This window comes from Papaver somniferum, chromosome 1 (assembly GCF_003573695.1).
Source record: "Papaver somniferum cultivar HN1 chromosome 1, ASM357369v1, whole genome shotgun sequence".
Taxonomy (NCBI): Eukaryota; Viridiplantae; Streptophyta; class Magnoliopsida; order Ranunculales; family Papaveraceae; genus Papaver; species Papaver somniferum.
The window spans coordinates 48928350-48948438 of NC_039358.1; the positions used below are offsets into that span (position 1 = coordinate 48928350).

Consider the following 20089-nt stretch of genomic DNA (forward strand, 5'->3'; position numbering starts at 1 on the left):
GACCATACTTTCTTATCTAATGGTCTTGGTTTATCCTTGGAAACTAACTTCTTAGACAAAGATAAAATCCTACATACCTCAGCGGTCTTCTTAGAAAGTTTAAGCTTGTTTGCTAATTGATTTGCTCTTCGTTGAAGTTTTTTGACATGCCTCAATTGGTGTTTGTACTTGTAACACCTTGAAATTTCATGACCCTTTAGAGAACAATATTGTTTGTGGGTGAAAACCGTTTCTGCGGATTCTGGTAATTTTGGGTGTGTGGATGGGAAACAAATCTAAACCCTAAACAATGCACTGCACGAGAGTACTTTTGATTCGAGAGATCAATCTGTACAATCCTGGCCTAAACCAAGAAATGGCCATTCCAGGCTTGCTTCGATCACAAAGTGAAGTAGAAGGGTTGGTCTTAGGGAGGGAAGCGAAGAGAGTGTTGAAACCAGAATAGTTGATTCTGAAGGTGTGATTGTTTATGACTTGTATCTGAAAGTAGAACTGGTAGCATAATGGAAAGCTACCAGGTGATTTCTAGATACTGTGTTGTTGCCGACCAAAAACTTGTCGTCTGGTGGAAATAGGTGAAACCTATTTATACAAGCCGTAATAAAATGTACCCTGATCTCGTAGGAAGTGAAAACGATTGAGTGGTGGAAGAGTGGAGTAACGTGTAACGTTAGAATTTATGCTTCCATGATGAAGGAAACGTTTACATCATTATAACTCACGGCTCACCTGTACCTGCTACTCATTTGAAGGTATTGATCGACGACATTCTCATGCCAGATGAACCAATTGTAAAAGCAAACAGGTTCACACAGACCTTTAAAGATGTTGGAATAGGAGGATATGTGGTTCATCCAAAGAGGTCCATCAATTATAATTAAGACGACTTCACTAATTTTTTGGAGATATGCTATGGAGTTCTTCATGGATATCTTAGCATCTTTTGCATCACTTATATAAATGTCTAGCTAACCCATGGCTTTAGACTTTTTCTTTTGGCTTCTGTTCACACTTTTTTGTATGTATGTTGAACACTCTAATATGCATACTCTTATGTTTTTTTTTATGTATGTTGAACACTCTAATATGTTTACCCTCATGCATTTGTGCAAACAGAAGAGTTTTATTCTATTGTGCTTAAGGAAGAATATTACGCAGTTGCGCATAAGAGGTTTTAACTTTACCTAGTAACAACTGATCTTTTTGATATATGTATATGTGAACATAACGATTTATGAATCTATATTTACTTTTTTACTGCCTTGTTTCTATTAATCATATATATGTATGTGTGGTTGGTCTTTATGTTATATGTGATTGCGCAGGTGGCTTCATTTAGAGTCAATTGGAGAAGTAGTAGTCACCCGGGAAAATATCAACCCCTGGTAAGTACTCCACTTGCTTTCACTTATATTGTTAGGTTTATGTTTGTGGAATCTGACCTTGAGTTTATATATACTTGCGAGGTTTTATACTTAATATTCACTTTTGGGGAGTGAGAAGTGCACTGCAGTGGGATCACCATCAGCTTGTGCTGGCATACTTTTTCTTTACGATTTTGAATTCCTTTTAGGAGTCATTTAACACAACTATCTCTACTAAAGAACTTCTATCTTTCTTTTGGATGTTTAAACAGTGGCCCAAGGTCCGATAATGAACAAGGAAAAAGTCACTGCTCACAGGTAAGTCTTATGATTTTTTTTTTTGGTTTCATCTTATTCCACTTAGTACAACAGTTAGGGTTTCATTCCTTAGCATATTTGAGTTTCCTATATGACTTGAATAGTTTTTCTTCGTAATGTTGTCATGGATTGTATCTCATGAATAGAGGTTCATTCTGCAGGATGTAGAATAAAGTTGGATCTTCTGGTTAAAGTTGAGGATGTAGAATATGAGAAGAACGCCATTATAGTTTATCTGATGGTAAGTTTTCTCTAATCATTGTTGCATTGTTCAGTTTGTTATGTCTTAGACAAGACATAAGTTGGAGGTGTACATAAAAGTTATATTGGTGATAGAGATTATAGTGTTGAGACTGCACCTGATATAAGTTTGAGTTGTTTGTTGCATGCAGTGAGAGTTATAATAGAAGTTAGATAAATTAGGAGAGGTATGAACTGCCGCAGGTGGAGTGGGATGAGGCTTAAGAAGGAGATGTTGCTTAGAATGAGAACTGGTTTTGTAGGTGGTGAGAATGCTGATATGTTGAATGTTATGAATTGCCTGAGTACAAAAATAATATTGTTATTGAAGCTAGATGTGTCATGGATTATGTCTCATGAATGAAGGTTCATTCTGCAGGATGTAGAATGAAGTTGGATTTTCTGTATATGAGAAGAGCACTGGTATAGTTTATCTGATGGTAAGTTTTCTTTAATTACTGTTGCATTGTTCAGTTTGTTATATCTTAGACAAAACATTCAAGTATATCTTACTTTATTTATCGAAGCATCTCTGTATTTAACTTAGTTTGAAATTAAACTTTCTCATTTCCCATAAGAAATAAACGTAGTACTTATATATGTATTTTGTTGTCTAGACAGAGTATTTCAACTGGACTATAACCAACTACTCCCTGCTCACTGGTATCCTCCTCTACCGAGATTTCATTCTTTGGTTAACATGATTTCAATTAGATGGAAGAGAAGTTTGGAATCGAACCACCAACACAACATTACTTGTGTACGATTGATCTTCTTGGAAGAGCAGGGAAATTGAGCTGAAAAACTGGTTGATGCAATGCCGTTTGATCCAGGCTCGATAGGTTGGGCAGCATTGCTTGGTGCATGTAGAACACATGGGAATGTTGAGCTTGGAGTTAAAGCTGCAAACCATCTTATTCGGGTTGCGGAAGGAAGGAAAAAGATGAGAGATAAAAGGGTGCAGAAAAGTCCAGGACGTAGTTGGATAGAGGTGAACAGGGTATTTCATACATTTGTCGCAGAAGATAGTTCACACACACAGATGAGAGAAATTCATAAATTCTTGGAAGAGATGTCACTCAGCGAAGAAGAAATTAGCTGGATATGCACGTGACGTGAGGTTTGTCAAAAATAAGCATAAGCTTCAAGATGATTTCTGGGGCTTTAGTAACTGAGGTTATTTCCAGTACTGTGGAACTACAAGTTCACCCAGAAAAGTAAGCAGTAGAATGATAAGAGTAGAGATACGAGATAGCTACAGGTGCAGTGTAATTAGTGAGATTATGGAACTAGAGAGCATTTTTGCAACAACGCGACAGCTTCCTCGATTACAGTGTTCGTTTTTCAAAGAGCTGTAGTGGATGGCCCAATGACAGTTGACATGTATAAGCCGCACAAACAAAATAAAAACCTGAAACAAGGCAAAACAACTGCCATTTTCATTTTGGCTCTATCACCCACGGAACTTGTTTAACATACTCAGAGAATCAGACACAAGCTTAACAACCCCATTCCAGAGCCATTAATTACCACCATAGTCTCTCGGCAACAAAATTAGTCAAAATGCCTAAACCCAAGGCTATAGCTAAACCAAAGCCACCACTAGAACTTGTACAAATTCAACCAGGGTTGCCACGAGAGACACCATCACAGCAAAGCAAGACCAACTCCTGATCTGTTTCCGATCCAAACCGGTAGTTTCAGCCAAGGCTACCTTCTCCAACTCCTGTTTTAATATCGAACACACATAAATCTCTAATTGATTTCTCTGAGCAAGTGGAAATTTCTAAAAAAGAATCACAATGGATGAGCCCTTCTTTCCTTACTAAAATAGATCCCAACTGAATCCATGATAGAAGCTTATCATCATTTGGGTTTATGGTTGACATACCGATGGGTATGGCCACTTGTAGTGTAATTCCCACCAATTCAGTAGCTTCTGCCCTGCATCCTTCACTAGATTTCCTTTCCGCAGTTCTCTGTCTTCAGCACGAGGATCAATTTCAGGGAGACCCACTATTAATATTCCGGACATCTTCAGATGAACTCACCCCTTGACAGTTTTCATCCGTATGGATCAAGTGATCAGTATCACAAACAAACGGAAATGTAAGAGGGATTTCCTGTTTAGTCCACTAAACCCGACCCGGGTTAGTGGTTAGTCCAGCGGGATTAAACATTTATCCTTTAGTCCAAAAAGGTTTAAACATATGTAAAGTTACCAGGCTATCCTCACTCACGCTTTAACCATTTCCTCCCACTACTTCCTTCTTTATTCTTCTCTACAACTTCTTCGTTCTTTCTTCTCGATCAACAGTAATGAAAACTGCAAAATCAAAACAGCAAAAATAAACTAAAATATGATTAGGTTTAGAGCAAAAATAATCAAAATGAAAAATCAAATTTTCAAACCAACCAAACAAACTGAAATGTTAAAAAGGAAATCATCAAACAGACAAACAAAAAAATCAAACAAACTCATCAAACTGTACATATTGAAAAAAGATTGAAGAAAACCCTATTTTACTAAAACCATGGAGAAATTTACATTTGGTGAATCCTGGTAAAAACAAGATCGAAGAATACAAAGAATACACAAATACCACAGTAGAAGAAGAGAGTACAAAGAAAAATAAAGAGTAGAAGATCCAATTGTACATATTGATCAACAATACATATTGATATGTACCGAAGGAAAATATGTATTGAAGGAAAAAGTATGATTCAACAGTACATATTGATCTAATAGTACATGTTGATATGTACTCATGGAAACCATGTACTGAGGGGAAAAGAACACAAAAGAAAAAAAGAGTAGATGATCCAACACTACATATTGATATGTACTAAAGAAAAATACGTACCCAAAGAAAAAGAGTGGATGATCCAACAATACATATCCAATAATACATATTGATATGTACTGAACAAAAACGTGTATCAATGGAAAAGTATATGATTCAATAGTACATATTGATACAACAATACATATTAATATTTACTCAAGGAAAATATGTACAGAAGAAAAAAAAAGTACAAAAGAAAAAAGAGTAGCTGACCCAACAATACATGTTGATATGTACTGAAAGAAAATATGTATAAAAGGAAAATGTTGATGATTCAATATGTTCTGAAGGAAAATATGTACAAAAAAAGAAAAATAATTGGGTTATTGTAGGATCGTACAAAATCTCCCAATCTTTTTTATACGAACCTAAAACCCAAAACAATTTGATCAAAGATAAAATTAACAAAAAATTGAAATCAAAACTAACCGGAGAGGAAAGGAGTATTAATTTTCACTTTAATAAACTAAATCATATCGTTTTGAATGGACTACCTTCGTTTTCAATGTTGAATAACAGATCCAGACGAGGGAATAGATTAAAAAGTTAAGAATCCCAATATTGATTAAATCCATATCTCTTTATTTTTTTTCTTCGCTGATCTATTAATGGAATGATATTTTGTTCTTCTTTCTTATTCTTCTTCTTCAATTGAATTATATCTTCTTCTTCTTTGTTCTTCTTCTTCATTGATCTGCTCTCGGTCTTCTTCTTCTTAATCGATTCAGATCTGAAAAATAAAAATAATATGCTTGACGTGTTTTTATGTTAGGTATTGATTGGACGGAGGGACAATTACGACATTTATGAAATACACATAAAACACCTTGCACGTATGCTGGACGAGAGAATAAAAAATCTGGTCCAAAAGCATGTTTTTGGACCAGCGAGTAATTGTTTTCTGATGATGGACTACACAGTAACCGGTTCTTCCTATAGTGGATTAACTAGTAATTCCTAGAATGTACAAATTAAAAAGTTAGCAAGCTAGGCATGTATTTCAATATCTCGCGAACAATCAAAATGTTCTAATAATTACCCCTTGCAACATGACCCATACTTGTCAGACCAAGACAGGTCAAGAACTGAATGTTCACGCAGTCTAAAGACACAATATGACGGAAATTTGGATAATCATATACAAGGTAGTCAATATCGGTCGTACATGCCGATATTAAAGGTTTTTATAGGATATATGAAAAAAATCTTTACGATACTAAAAATATCGGCGATACGAAGGAGAAACGACAAAAACGCGTATATCGTCCTGTACGGACCGATATATCGGTTTTACTTGTACACTCATAATATAGGTTTCACTTGTACACTTATATATCACTAATGTATTTTGTCTTTTGATTATGATTTCTTGAACTTTTTAGTTCAAGAAAGTAACTCCACTAATTATGCTAACTTCATATATGATTACGGTGGATGTAATTACTGTAATGTGATGTTGATGGGCTAACATACATTCAATGCTTGGTTTCGTTGTTGATAGTATAAAGCTCTAATCAATTACCTCTTATTTTGTAAGGTTGAAGTATGTTTACTACAATTATTATTTTTTATTACGCTTATATCAATACTAGGTATCACCGGGGCCGCTCAACCTCTGATAAGTGTCAAGCGTCACGTAATCTTCGGTAATGGGCTCATGATTTTTATCTTGCTAAGTCCCGTAAAAATATTTCAAATTATCAATAATATGATTGTTATCCAGATGTTTCCATTGACATTGTCTGGTTTATTTCATCTAGGTATCACCTTTGATGATTCCTAAATTTTTTTCCTTCGTATTTTCGGTTCATTGATTCCAGGATAACTAAATGGTGGCTATTGATTAAATGTTAAATCACCTGTCAAAGATGGAATTCAAAGTATCATGTGACTTTAAGTGGATGATGTTGAGCATTTTTAAGTCAAAATTAAGCTGAACCGTGGTTTGAACAAAAATTGAATGGTTTGAACAAAATTTTGAATTATTTACTTGAAACGAACAAATGAACAATTTTAGTATTTTCTTTAACAAAAATAAAAGTTTCTTTTTTTTTTTAAGAATTTCGAAGCAAAAAGTATAAATTTTAATATAGCATTCTAGGAGATCTATTCCGAAGAGAAAACAGTTTGATATGGATAAGAATTTAAATTATCACAATAATAATAAGGTAAATAATTAGATGAATAATGCAAAATCTATTAAAGTTGTTCAAGCAGTTGCTAAGGTCTTTGACACGGCCAAAAATCTGGTGCACCATGAATATGATACAATGAAGAATATAAACTTAAGTTATTACACATCTAGTCAAGAATGTAAATTGGATATAAAATAGTAAATGAATTTAGATCCATTAAAAACTACTCCAAAAAGTGAATAAATATGTTTTTGACCCATTTCATGAACTCCGAGCTTCTCTCTTTGGACATTTCATTATTCTAGTACAATTGTATTCTTTTTCGAGTCCAAAATTTTCCACACTGGATCATGTATTTGTAAACTTTTGTTCAAACCCACCTTATAGAAAAAGACTGATGCATACTCATTGTTTAAACACCGATGCTATGACCCGACCTCCTAAAAATGTAATCATGTTCTCGTTAAATTTCTTTGATTGTTAAATCGCAGTTATATACCCCATATTCAATGTGATCTTCATTCTTCAAATAAGTCGTATCTTGCTGTCATGTTATAATAAGATTCAATGTTGCGATGATACTTCTCGTTGCTCTTAACCTGATCAAAATCATGCAATATCAAAAACTTAAAAAATCTAATACCATTCTAAACTTTTTTCATTTTCGTTTAATTAATTATTGTATATCATACCTTGTTTTTTTTTTTTTTTGCATAATCTTTCATTCACTTTTTCGTTTCAAATTCATGTTTGGACATTTATTTTTTGGATTTTAGTGACTCAAATTGATAACGTTTTGTTGATGTTGATACTCCAAGAAGTTCTCCAATTTTTCTTCACTATCAGAATATTTTGGCTCTTGATTAAGGACCCATAAGAATCCCTCAAGAATCGATTTCCCTTTCATTTATTTAGCGTTCTTGTTCCTTTTCAGTACCACTGTCATAGCTCTGATCCTTTACAGAATTTATTTTCGAGCAATGATTGCCTTTTCTTATGTCTCCAGGCATTATCATGTCTATGTCCTTGGCTCAATCTTTCATCATTGTATATTTTATTTTATCCATGGTTATTCAATATAAGTTTTATTAATTAAATTATGAATAATGCTAAGTTCACATTTATATTTTGAACATTAGTGTAGTCCACAATAAGCCTATTTAATTTGGAAGAGAAGATTCAACATGTTATTGCTTGTTACATTCTCAACCTATGGTTTTGGTATCCGATTACATGTTCATGGTTATCCAATATTAGGGTTCTTAATTTAACATATTTCAGATGTTTAGTTGATTTTAAAGTCTAATTTCTTCACTTCTAGGTAAATACTCGGTACATAGGGCTAAGGAAAAATCTTGACTACAGTCAAGTAAACTGGCAATCAAGATGTTCAACAACAATCAATTTGCAATATGTTTTTGGTTGTCAATGGAATCGTTTTCCATGCCTTGACCGGTCCTTAGCCAAGTTAGTTTGACTTGATTGGACAAACATGGTAATGCGAAAATGAGAGTTTTCAATATGTATGAAATAAAATTGTAAAATTTGAAGACATGATTTTCCAAAATTTGAAGTTGCAGTTCACGGTGCCTTATATAGTCAACCACTACCCATAATTTGATGTTTAGATTGCAAAGAACGCCATATTGAAAAACTCACAAATGCATAATTTTAAAGTTTTCTTAATTGTCTGATGCTCTTGCAGTTGTTATTTGGCTGCAAATCTAGGATTGGACACCAATTTAGGAAGAATGACCGCAATGTTGGACTGTTAAATAATGGAAACCAAAAATCTCAAACATCTACAACGGATTAATTTTTTGAAGTAAAACAAAAATGTCTTCTCAGAAATTTTTTAAAACTTTCTATATCCTTTTGATATCTTAGATTATGGTAGAAACAAAATATTAAGAATAAATCTAGTCTTAGACATGCTAATATGAAGATAACCTTGCAAGGATTTTCATGACATTTCTTGGTTGTTGATAATAATAAATAAAGCCAATAATAAGAGAACTCCGAGGGTAAACTTCCATAAGTACAACACTGAAATGTCTGGTGAGCTTGATCAAGGTGGAAATCTCGTTGTTGTAAAAATCCCTTAGAGAAGATTTTTGTTTTTGAGAAATCACAGTAAAAAGTTGTGCAGTTAACAGCCTTAATAGCTTGCTACGATCCACACAAAAATCCAAATTAGATCAAGTCAGTACTCTAGATAACATTCAACCATATCAAGTTTCTAATCGATGCTCAAATTTTTTTTGAGGGAAGTATATTAAAACAAAAACGATCACAACATCTACCTACAATGAGCATCAATTGCAATCTCATCAATTTTCTATGTGACAACACGTGCTTATGGTGTTTGTACATTCCCTATTAAGCATGTGAAGAATATCATTCACATGAGAAAATGATTGATCTCGATCTATCAGCTATCAATGATTGATGGTAATATGATAGTCAATTTCAGACCGAGAATGATTGTTGATATTTCCAAATGGATTGGATATTAAACAAAATGAAACAAACAGCGGAGGAAGACAATTCATATAGTAGATATAATATGAAACTACAATCGGCGCATTCGTTGTAGCCAAAATTTGTTGAAGCCGTTTATGTGATGAACTATATACTTCTGTAGGGTGGCTGCAAATTTTCACAATTTTTTGTCTCAACAGTGGGACCAAGAGTCCTAAGTGGCAAGAACACAATATTTACATCAATTACCAGAAAACCCTAAAATGTATATCAGGAGTAGGTTGTTATTATTTTACAGACCAGTTGATCAATCTATTATCATAAATTTATTAAGATCTACAAAATAATAACATATGGCGCATTTTCAGTTTCCTAGTAAGGTCTTATTTTCTTCTTCTCAAATGGTGATTTATTAAATTGATATATTTATTAAATTAATTATTTAAATGGCGATTTATAAGTAGGGGATATATTTATAGAAGTGTCCGATAACTTTTCCAGATTTTAGCCGCATATAATCAAAGGTATCATCCCTTATTTCGTCTATCTTCTTTTAATTTTCTCCCTATATATTATAGTCACACTATGTGTAATTTTACTTGATCAAACACAAACACAAACACAGTTTATATGACTTCAATAATCTTGTAATTGTTGCGTTTCCCGCTCTCAATTAAACGCAATCAGTAAAACAACGCAACAAAGATTGTCAATCAAATGAAGAATATTTTTAAAAGCTACATTTCTTTATCTTTCATTTGAAATTTTTCATTCTCACAAAATATAAATGAGACATCGTATAACGATACACATCCAAAAATTTGATACGATATTCCATTAGTAAATTTAAATAAATATTGTATAGCATCGATAAATCATGCAGCATCATAATCCATTTTTCAACATTCATACGACATATCTAACTTGAGGTTTCATGTGAGGCAGAGTATAAAAAGAAAACTAAAAATTTAAAATTCGTGTATATGTTATTATGAATGTCTAGTCGATTTCACAGTTACCTCAATTCTACATCTGTGTAGTACGTCTAATGCCTACATCTATGTAGTATCTCTGATGCATATCCGGTGAGAACATTAGTTGATGCAATGTTAACCTCATTTTTTTTTATCATATCACACAAACTCATTTTTTCTTATCATATCACACAAACGCATACGTGCGTAGGTCTTGGGCCTTAATAGCCTCTTTAGGTAGCAGAAGCAGTAGTCAGAAGCAAAATGTTTTTGCTTCACAAAAAGTTGAATGTTTTGCTTTTAAAAATCATTCTGAAATTCTGCACCCAAACTAATTTCTAACTTTTTTGCTTTCCGAAGTCAAAAAACAATTTCTGTAATAGTAACTAAACAAGTATAAGTTATGGGAATAAAAAGCGGAGATTGGTAATCTCAAGGCTCGCTCATATTGCTTGCGAACGGAAACCAAAATCCATTTTTCATCCTTATAGAAGGAAATTCTTTGTGAATTCTCGGTACGATTTGGAATTGCATCCCATATCTAACAGACTGATTTGAGAAAACTTATGAGCACAAATATATTTATTTTCATCTATAATTTAAAAGAGCTCAAATAGATTTAAAAGTACCTTCAAACTAATAATAACTAATTTACTTGCAGGTTCCACTATAATTTATTTTCATCACAATTATTGTTCCAGCTAATTGATCTTATTTACAGACGAACTCAGAGGTCATATGCAAATGCAATCATCTTCTCGCAAAAATCTTCAAATAACTCAAGTGTAATGCGCAATCAACTTCCAACATATTCTCTTTTGAACGAAGTGCTGAGAAAACAATATTGGTTTTTGTTTGATAGAGAAAATACAGAAATGAAAAGTTTTCTACAGGTATGCCTATGTCGCGCCATATTTATAATATAGAGATGAAAAGTTTTTTATATGTATGCCTATGTCGCGTTATATCTCTGTATGGGTATCAGAATGCATGTACCGTTTTTGCTTACTCATACAGCTATGCTATCTGTGGGAGTCGAACCCACAACTACATGGTAAACACCATATGCTCTGCCATTTGAGCTAAGACAACAAATACAATTCCAATTGTTTGCTCACGAAGGGATATCCAGAAGAGAGTGTACCTGACACCCTACTTCGTATGCACATGTAACCCTAACATCATGCATGATCTTAAAGTCTATATCGTTTGTCTCTATATCATGATCTTAAGTTTATAACCCTGCTTCATATGCATTCTCGGCTTCTTCACGTATTTCCCTTGGGTTCTTCAGATGATTTATGTAGTCAAACGGGAGATGCGGGGCATTATAGCTATATCAAGCTGACATACCAAAAGGGAAGAAAATTAGGACCCAAAAAACTTCTCAAACATCCATTCAATAAATCAAAAAAGAACAAATCAGACCCAAAAATGTTAGTAACCGACTGTGAAAAGAGTCAAAACCAACCTAAGCTGAGAAATGCAGCATCCACTTTTTTACACAACTTTTAGAGTTTGTAAGGAACTCTTCAGACTGGACAACAGACTTCAACATGCTAACGCAACACCTGTTTCTCATCCTTAGAATGCACCTATGATAGATCCTACAAAGATGGATAAAATTTTAAAAGCCAAAAATAAGCTTTTATAATAATTTATAGTTTCAAATAAAATTATAGATTCTATAAAGTGCATATTATTCCAATCCACCAAATGATTTTTCAGAAGCATCCAGATTGTTTAACTCCTCTAAATAGTGCAACCTATAGTAAGGGGTATGAACATCATGATGAACTCACGAAATTGCGGATCATTATGCCAACTTAAGACCTTACAAAAGGGAATACATACTAAAGAAGTCCTTCGTTAACCCCAACTATTTAGTACTCAACTGATTAAGATACATGCCTAGAACGTTGGAAATTTATTTAAGAAACATAAGAAGCAAATCCTAAATACCAATAGAAAAGCCCAAACTGAGCATTACTATCTATTGAGTAGGGCATGCACACAAAAAATCTCCACGGATACTGTGATATATTAACATGCTTTCCTATAAATTACGTAAACACTATGTGCATTTATTATGTGCATTTGAAATGCAAAAGAGGAGCAACAGGGACAAATACTTCTTGACTGTGGAGGGGAGAATAATATACAGTCATTAAGATGATGTGCTAGTCGTGGCAAGAATGCAAGGTATTAAAAGGCCCATGGCTATGGAGGGGAGAATAATATACAATCATTAAGGTGATGTGCTAATCGTGGCAAGACAACAAGGTATTAAAGACCCGATTTGAAGTGCCAAGATATTATAAAAACTTCACTATTTTTGGTACCCAAAGATAGATTTTAAAGAAGCAAAGCCAACTGCAAGATGTGTGAATAGCTCTCGTTTTTCAGTAAATGAAATTTGATGCTATACCAGGAAAGCTTCAAGATTTGTGTAATAAAACAGTATTAATTCTCATTGGCATGTCAAGTTGATGTGGAAGTTATGTGATACTTTCAGACACACCATGTAAGCTATACATGGATTAATAGTAATACATTGAAAGTTTTGAAATTCCAGTGGTTTCTTACATATAAGAAAGTAATATTAGCTGGAAATAGATGGTTAGAAACTTCTCAGAACAAAAGCGATGACAAATACTCACAGTTCTCACCTCCCGCCCAAATAATCACACATTCCCAAATTTTGTGCATTAACAAAACAAAATATAAGAAAGTGAAGCACCTGATGGATATTAGTCAAAGTCATAGAATCCCCAATATCACGCTTCCTCGGCATCCACGGTCCCATTACCCCCTTGTCACGAAACATTTCCCATTTTAAGCTTTCTTATCTAGAAAAATCAATAGATTTTGATTATAACCCCAAAAATAAGTCTCCCACTGCATCATACTGTTGCACAACATGGAAAATGGGTAAAAAAACGTTAACTCATTACATTGTAGCAATTAATGTTGTCTGAATGTGTAATTCAGCCAAAGTATATTTTTCCCCGTCTGTCAGAGTTTTATTATTCCTACCATGTGAGAAAGAACCATCAAATATGTACATATTCTATCAAGAAGAGATAGAGGTATCAAGAAGCATACTGCAACACCAAAATTATAGTCAGAGAAGAGATAGAGGTATCAAGAAGCATACTGCAACACCACATGCGTACCATCTCATGAGTGACTGTTGGACAACGAAATAATTTTAGATACAGAGGGAGCGAAGTAGGACCTTAATGAAGGAGACTATTGACTGCATGTTCTGCTTGTATTCATTAAGGGGAACATGTTGGAAATCAACCCCATCAATTATCTTTCTTCTCTCTTTCTGGCATTTATCACTGGCCCCTACATATTCATTACATTAGGGCAAAAATAAAAACCCTTGGTTACTGAAAGAAACCAAAAACAATTTTTTTTTTAAAAGATTAAATTCTGACATACTCGTTGCGCTTGTACTACATAGGATTTAAAAAATTTAGGTCTAGAAATCACGACTAAGATGTTACCTACCACTACGCAAACGATAAGAACTCTGAATATTAAAACAGTTGTGTTCTAAGAAACTATCCATAAAATATTTAAACAGGATTTGGAAGAAATAATTGAGTTTTATTTCCCAACCGATGAACATGAAACAATGAGCTTAAAAAACGCTATGTTTCCTTTTTTTTTAGGATAATGGAGCTTTGTTAATGGCAGAAAATGAATCCATATTTATGTTACATGTTGTTACCTGGATATATTGAGATGCAAAGACCAACAAACCAATAAATCTGTTCGCGCTCACAACTATTGTAGGTAGCTACTTCTTACAACTCCTACATAAAGAAAAGTGATGTAGATCAATTCAACTAATACCGAAGTATTTACCATGAACGTGAATTAGTTTAAGAATAAACCTCCCAGTATTTTGCACCCGTTTACGGTTTATTGTACCTCCTTGACCGTGAAAAATCACTTTATGTTGATGTGATGGGAGGAAAGTTGTTAGCCTTAGGTCTTACAGATCAGTTTGTGATTTTGCGGGGGGTCTTCATTACCTTTTTTTTTGCAGGGGTAGCACTTGAATGACTATCTCAGTGATATTATGAAGCGGAAGCCTGAGCATATATATCTGCGAATCAGGCCTGTGAAGCCTGAGCTGTTCATCTGAAAAGGGAAATTTTACATCAGACTGCTAGCAATAGCAGTTTTAAGAATAAAATGGACAAAATACACCCAGTATTAACAATGGAGTGCGGAAAACATGCACTTACCTTCTGATTCTCTCTAACTTGCTTTTGAGGGTTCTTGTCTGAATTTCTCTCTAACTTGCTTGGAGTGTAGCTGCATTTGTAACATGGCATCAGAAAGAAAAGTCAGAAGAGTAAACAATTTATATTGATTACACAAATAAAACTGAAATGGTATCAACATCAACTCGTTTAGGTTTAAGAATTCTAGATGGAGCACTTGTTGGTGTCAGTTGAAGCTGTGAATGTTGCTATATCCAGGGGTAACAGACTTCGGATAGATCTTTCTAAGTGTTGGAGGTGGAATAAAGAGACTTCTACATTAGAGCTCTTCAACGTAGCAGAAACTGCATTGAAAGCCGGAGACCCTGCCTCTAACACGAACTCAATCTGGACTAAAATACATGCTTCTGGATCACTGCGACTTTTCAGCAACACTTGATTTTCCACCATATGATCCTGGAGGTCTACTGTTGGGCCTCTCGCATGGCAGATTTCAGATGAGATTCATATAGTTTCTTACGTATTCTAATTAAGGGGAACCAAATCAATAATGCAAAACGTGCAAGGATATGAGCTGCAATTATCAGCTACTCGAGGTCATAAAAGGTAAAGATATTCTTACATAAGAATAACTACTACCACATTGTTTCAAGATTGCATTATTATTAATAATAAATTTAAGAAAATCACGAATCTTCATGCTCATTACTCAGTATTCCACAGCTATATTGGATTCCGCCTGAAAAATAATGAGATGCAAGGGTATATAACACAAAAATGTAAGAGAGGGAGGTTAGATGTATGACCCCTGTATATAACTAAGAAACAATCAGAGTAAAGGCTGAAACTGAGTTAAGAGCGACTCGCTAATAAACCTCTTTCCCAAGATGTTCATAGTTAAGTAGAGAAGCCACCAAAACCTATGGGTCATGACTCCCTCCACTAATGTAGCTTTAGTACCGACAATCTTATCACATAGTGATAAAACTGTGATATGCTAGACTGCATATGATATCAACATCAATCACATTATTCAAAGGAATATAGCAGCAGGCATACTATCCATTTCGGCACATTTATACCCCGAAAAAATAAATTTACCCATCAATTCAATTGAACTAAAACTACAAAAGCATTTAACATTCACATCTTTAGTTTCAGAAAAACCAATGAAGAAGTAAAATCGAATTGGTAAATCTATTTTTTCCTACTCATGTAAAGAGATCTACTTACATGGGTGGCAAGAGAGCAAAGAAGAAAAAATCAGATGTTACCTCAGTGATTTGAACCTCCAGTTTGAATGAATGTTCAACTTAGATTGTAATTTCTGCCTCAAAGGTGTAAAATTTCAGATTGTACCAATGAAAGCCATGTAAAAAAGATGCCAAATTAGGTGTACGACAGAATATCTCAAATGAAGGCCATTACTTTGTAGAACTGCGGTTTTCTGCTTTTACAAACAAAAAATAGCTGGGCAAGCAAAGTATAATAGCTAGAGACTAAATGCAACCAAACAACATCTGTCTGTGGATTTTAAAATCAATTAAAAATTGTTATTAACCAAAACAGAAATTCCAATAGTAAATACTTCAATTGTGTTACCCATTATACTATAACAATTATAGATCTTCATTGGAGTTGGTAGATTCAAATATCTCATGTTAGTGTCGCACTGAGCTCTGCCACCTGAGTCGTTCACTCGAATAAGGTATCCAAGTCACACACAATACTCTGACATAATATTACATAAAAATAAAAGATGGAATAATCTAAATTGCAAGTCAACTGAACTGTATGCAGCAAATAAGAGATATACATCTGCAACGTACCATGAAATTTGGCCAGAGGATATATTTCAAATGCTTCTTACGACCTCAGCTCCAATTCAACCTCTGATTGTCCCTAAAACAAAACATCAATGAGCGAAATATTTTTAGAGAAGCTGGTGCAGGTGTTAGATGGAATATTCCGTAGCTTCGGTATTCATGTAATATATGGTAAGTACATAGTCGCTATTAGGGACCTATTGATACTGTATTACGGGGGGGAAAAACAAAACACCGAGAGCAAAGATTACATAACAGTGAGTCAAATTCTCACCTGGTTGAGAATTCTCGTTTATGTACCTGTTAACAAATCAACATAACACTGAGTCAAGATGACAAAATATGATGAGAAAGAAATAGACCAAAAGAGATCAAGGAAAAGGAAAGCTGTAAGGTAAAAAGAATACGGGAGATGGAAAGCCGTAAGTGAAGATTAGGGCAGTGAAGATTAGAATAGTATATTAGTCAATTCCAATTTACATAATTCAAAAATCTAAGATGATTGAATGTTAACCTCATATTGAAATTGAATGGTTAAATCATGTAGTACTCAGATTTCATCAGTATTAAATACATCTTCTTCTCTACCAACAAACAAAATTCAGGACCTATTTAAGAATTCCTAAAATTATATCACCAAAAAATAATAATCAGGGTTTAAAAGTTCTACAAAATAAATTAGTTTTTTTTAAAAAAAAAAAAAAACTTGCCACAAAAAGAAAACCCGTGAAATCACCAGGGATTCTTCATATTTCGCTTCAATAGCCTGATGCTGATAGTTTGATGATGGTGAAAACAAAATTAGGGTTTCCACCCAATTATATATAATGAAACTGCTAGAACAGATCAAGAAATTAAAAACGTAAAATAACGTTATTTAGTGAGGAAATTAAGCAATTAAGAGATGGAACCAAGGTTAACACCTGACTATGTTTGTGAGAATACACCATACATGTCTTACTATTGCATCGAAAGCCCCAACAACAACAATTATCAAGTTTCCATTGGTTCAAATAGATTTGGATTGCCTCTAGATATAACTTCTTAAAAGTAGCTCTATTTACTGCCACAAAGTCCAACGCTATGGCTTTGTGGCAGTCGTGTTGTTACAACAAGATATCATCATACGCAACCCTATACAGTGGTAGTAAATACCCACTTTTTCAAGAAGTAACATATCTCTGTCGCACACAGGATCCTGCTACCTATTCTCTCGTTTGTTATTGTGAAGACTTAGAGAGCATTCACCATTTACCACCACATCAAACCTACCCATGAAAAGCACATCCAGTAATATAGTTACGAACATTGTTTGTCTGCTTAAAAGACGGCGAAGATGCACAATCTTCTCTTTGTTACCCAGACTTCAGGAGAATGAGCATTTCCACGAAGTTATTTTGTTCATCTGTAAAATAATTGCAGATACAACATTAGTGACAACAACACCACCTAGAAAAAATTTAAATTATAATAAGTCACACTGTCAATTCTTCCAAGTTATCTGATGATATTTCAAACCTGATAAGATTTTTTTTTTGCAAGTAATATATGACGAATACACCATTCTCATTCTCCAGCTGAGGTCACATTTAGAATATATTGTCTACTCACTGTAGTAGGGAGTCACTGCCACGATAGATATAAATTAAAATTAAAATAAATGCGAGAACGTATTTCATATCCAGTGGACAAAATCTAGGAAGTAAATGGATTGTTAAATCAGTGATGATTACCTTTTGTTTTATTATACTAATAATCCAGATCATCCAGTTAAAATACTGTAGGTCACCATACGTACATATCATGTTGAGAAAATATTCTCTTAAACAACTCCTACAGGTAGCCAATTGGACAATACTATCCAGTTTCATGTAGTGACATCCAAGTTGAAAGCGCTTTTCCCTGCGTATCATAGTAGATGGGTAGGGAAAAAAGCGCTTACGTTGAAGTTAAAAAAGCTCATATCCAGTAGACAAAATCTAGGAAGTAAATGGACAGTCAAATCAGCGATGATTACCTTTTGTTTTATTATATTAATAGTCCAGATTATCCAGTCAAACTATGTAAACTGCACTCAAATGCAATTTTGGGAATCTTCCGCACTATGCTGCTGTGTCTTTCTCCATGTGTAAACTATCCTTTCGGTGATAAATTACCATCTCCAATGAGCAGTACTATATTTTCAGTGTCATCCATGTCCTCTCTTACTTGCCGTCTTGCACCACTATATCGGTCAGGCCGAATTTGTCTACCAATACCTAAATCGGCGACATAGTCCCATAATAACCCTTTATGTATTGTTTAAAGAGACCAAAAAAGCTACTAACCGGAAACGTATACAAATGACTATCACATTTCCTGAGCTGCCTTCTAAATGACTTCTCAACATCCTTATTGAGAAGCTTCCTTTGGAGCCTGATTTGCCTCGAAAAACCAAGCTGCTGAGACATCTAGCTAGAAATGTTTTCCTCCCCTAATTTGTACCTGCATATAGTTGTATAAAATTAGACTGGGGATTTTTGTTTCTCTAATCAAATAGACATATAGACAGGAATGCTAATCTTTCCATTTTATGCTGGAATCTGAACCAACCATCATCGTTGCTCACCGATAAGATAATGCCATCAATACAATCTAATATTTAACTTGTATGAAGGATGACAATCGCAATAACATATTGTGAAAAGCAAGAACAAAAATAGGAACTAACTAATCAGAAAACAACGAATGCAACTGAATGAAACTCAATTTATTTATCCGACTTTATTCAAGCAACCTGCACGAAGTGAACATCTCATAAGCCCTAAGAAATTCAGTCCGCCAGTCAGAGAAAACGCTGATACCAAAAATCAAAACTCTTACATTGTTTTGACCTAATTTTCAAACACAAACTCAATTGTATGCAAACAATAGGCCTCAATTAGGAGATTCATGTCTGGAATCAATCTGTAAGGAGCTAATGAAGGCACCTAAACCCCAACAAGTTGACTTTTTATCTATATATTGAATGCCATTGTCCACAGGTTGTTAACCAATCTACAAAAACGGAATGGAATTACCCAAGAATTTGCAAAAACTCATCAACAAAATTGCAGAAACAAAAAAATCAAAAGCATATAACAGAGAAACTCAATAACTCGAAACAAAAACGAACAGAAAACCTTAAAATCATATAAGAAATTGATAAATTGGTATTTCTTAGCAAGTTAACACAACAACCATTAAACTTATAACAATATATTTAAAACCCCCAAATTTACCACTAGATATATGAAACCCTAGGTTTTAATTTCTAAAATATTAACAAAATTCAATTACTATTACAAAATCTCTTCTTACCTAGCAAATCCCTTCATGACCAACTGAAATCAACTAAAAGATGAGAAGATGTGTGGTTAACTTCGAATCATTTTTGCTCCTCGAGAAGGAGAAGTAGATGAAGGTATAGCTGCTGGTGGTAATTGTGGTGGCGGCAATGCCGGTCCGGAGAAACCAAAGAAAAACTTAGTAAGTAGAAGAAGAAACCTCACAACTCTACGTGGAAAACAGAGAGAAAAGGCCAAGAGCTTAAACCCGCCCAATATTTGGTTCACCCACATGACCAACTTAACATTAACAGAACTTTCCTAGGCGTCCATTGAAAAACTCCATCTGCAGCTTC

At 34.1% G+C, this 20089-nt stretch overlaps 1 long non-coding RNA gene across 17 annotated transcripts; it reads right to left on the minus strand.

Annotated features, from left to right (window-relative positions):
- Nucleotides 1-11281: 11281 nt before the first annotated feature.
- LOC113285922 lies at nucleotides 11282-20047 on the minus strand. 17 transcript variants are annotated; one of them, XR_003329022.1, is made up of 14 exons: nucleotides 19768-20047; nucleotides 18446-18912; nucleotides 18162-18330; nucleotides 17947-18054; nucleotides 17588-17833; nucleotides 16703-16728; nucleotides 14820-16504; nucleotides 14624-14693; nucleotides 14408-14516; nucleotides 14101-14185; nucleotides 13597-13712; nucleotides 13099-13207; nucleotides 11830-11965; nucleotides 11282-11702 (listed from the first exon to the last, which is right to left on the minus strand). It is a non-coding gene; the product is annotated as an uncharacterized LOC113285922 (long non-coding RNA). The 17 variants fall into 17 exon arrangements; XR_003329018.1 differs by adding an exon at nucleotides 13313-13390 and having other exon boundaries at nucleotides 14624-16504; XR_003329035.1 differs by having other exon boundaries at nucleotides 14624-16288; nucleotides 16432-16494; nucleotides 17736-17833; nucleotides 19768-20046.
- Nucleotides 20048-20089: the final 42 nt, after the last annotated feature.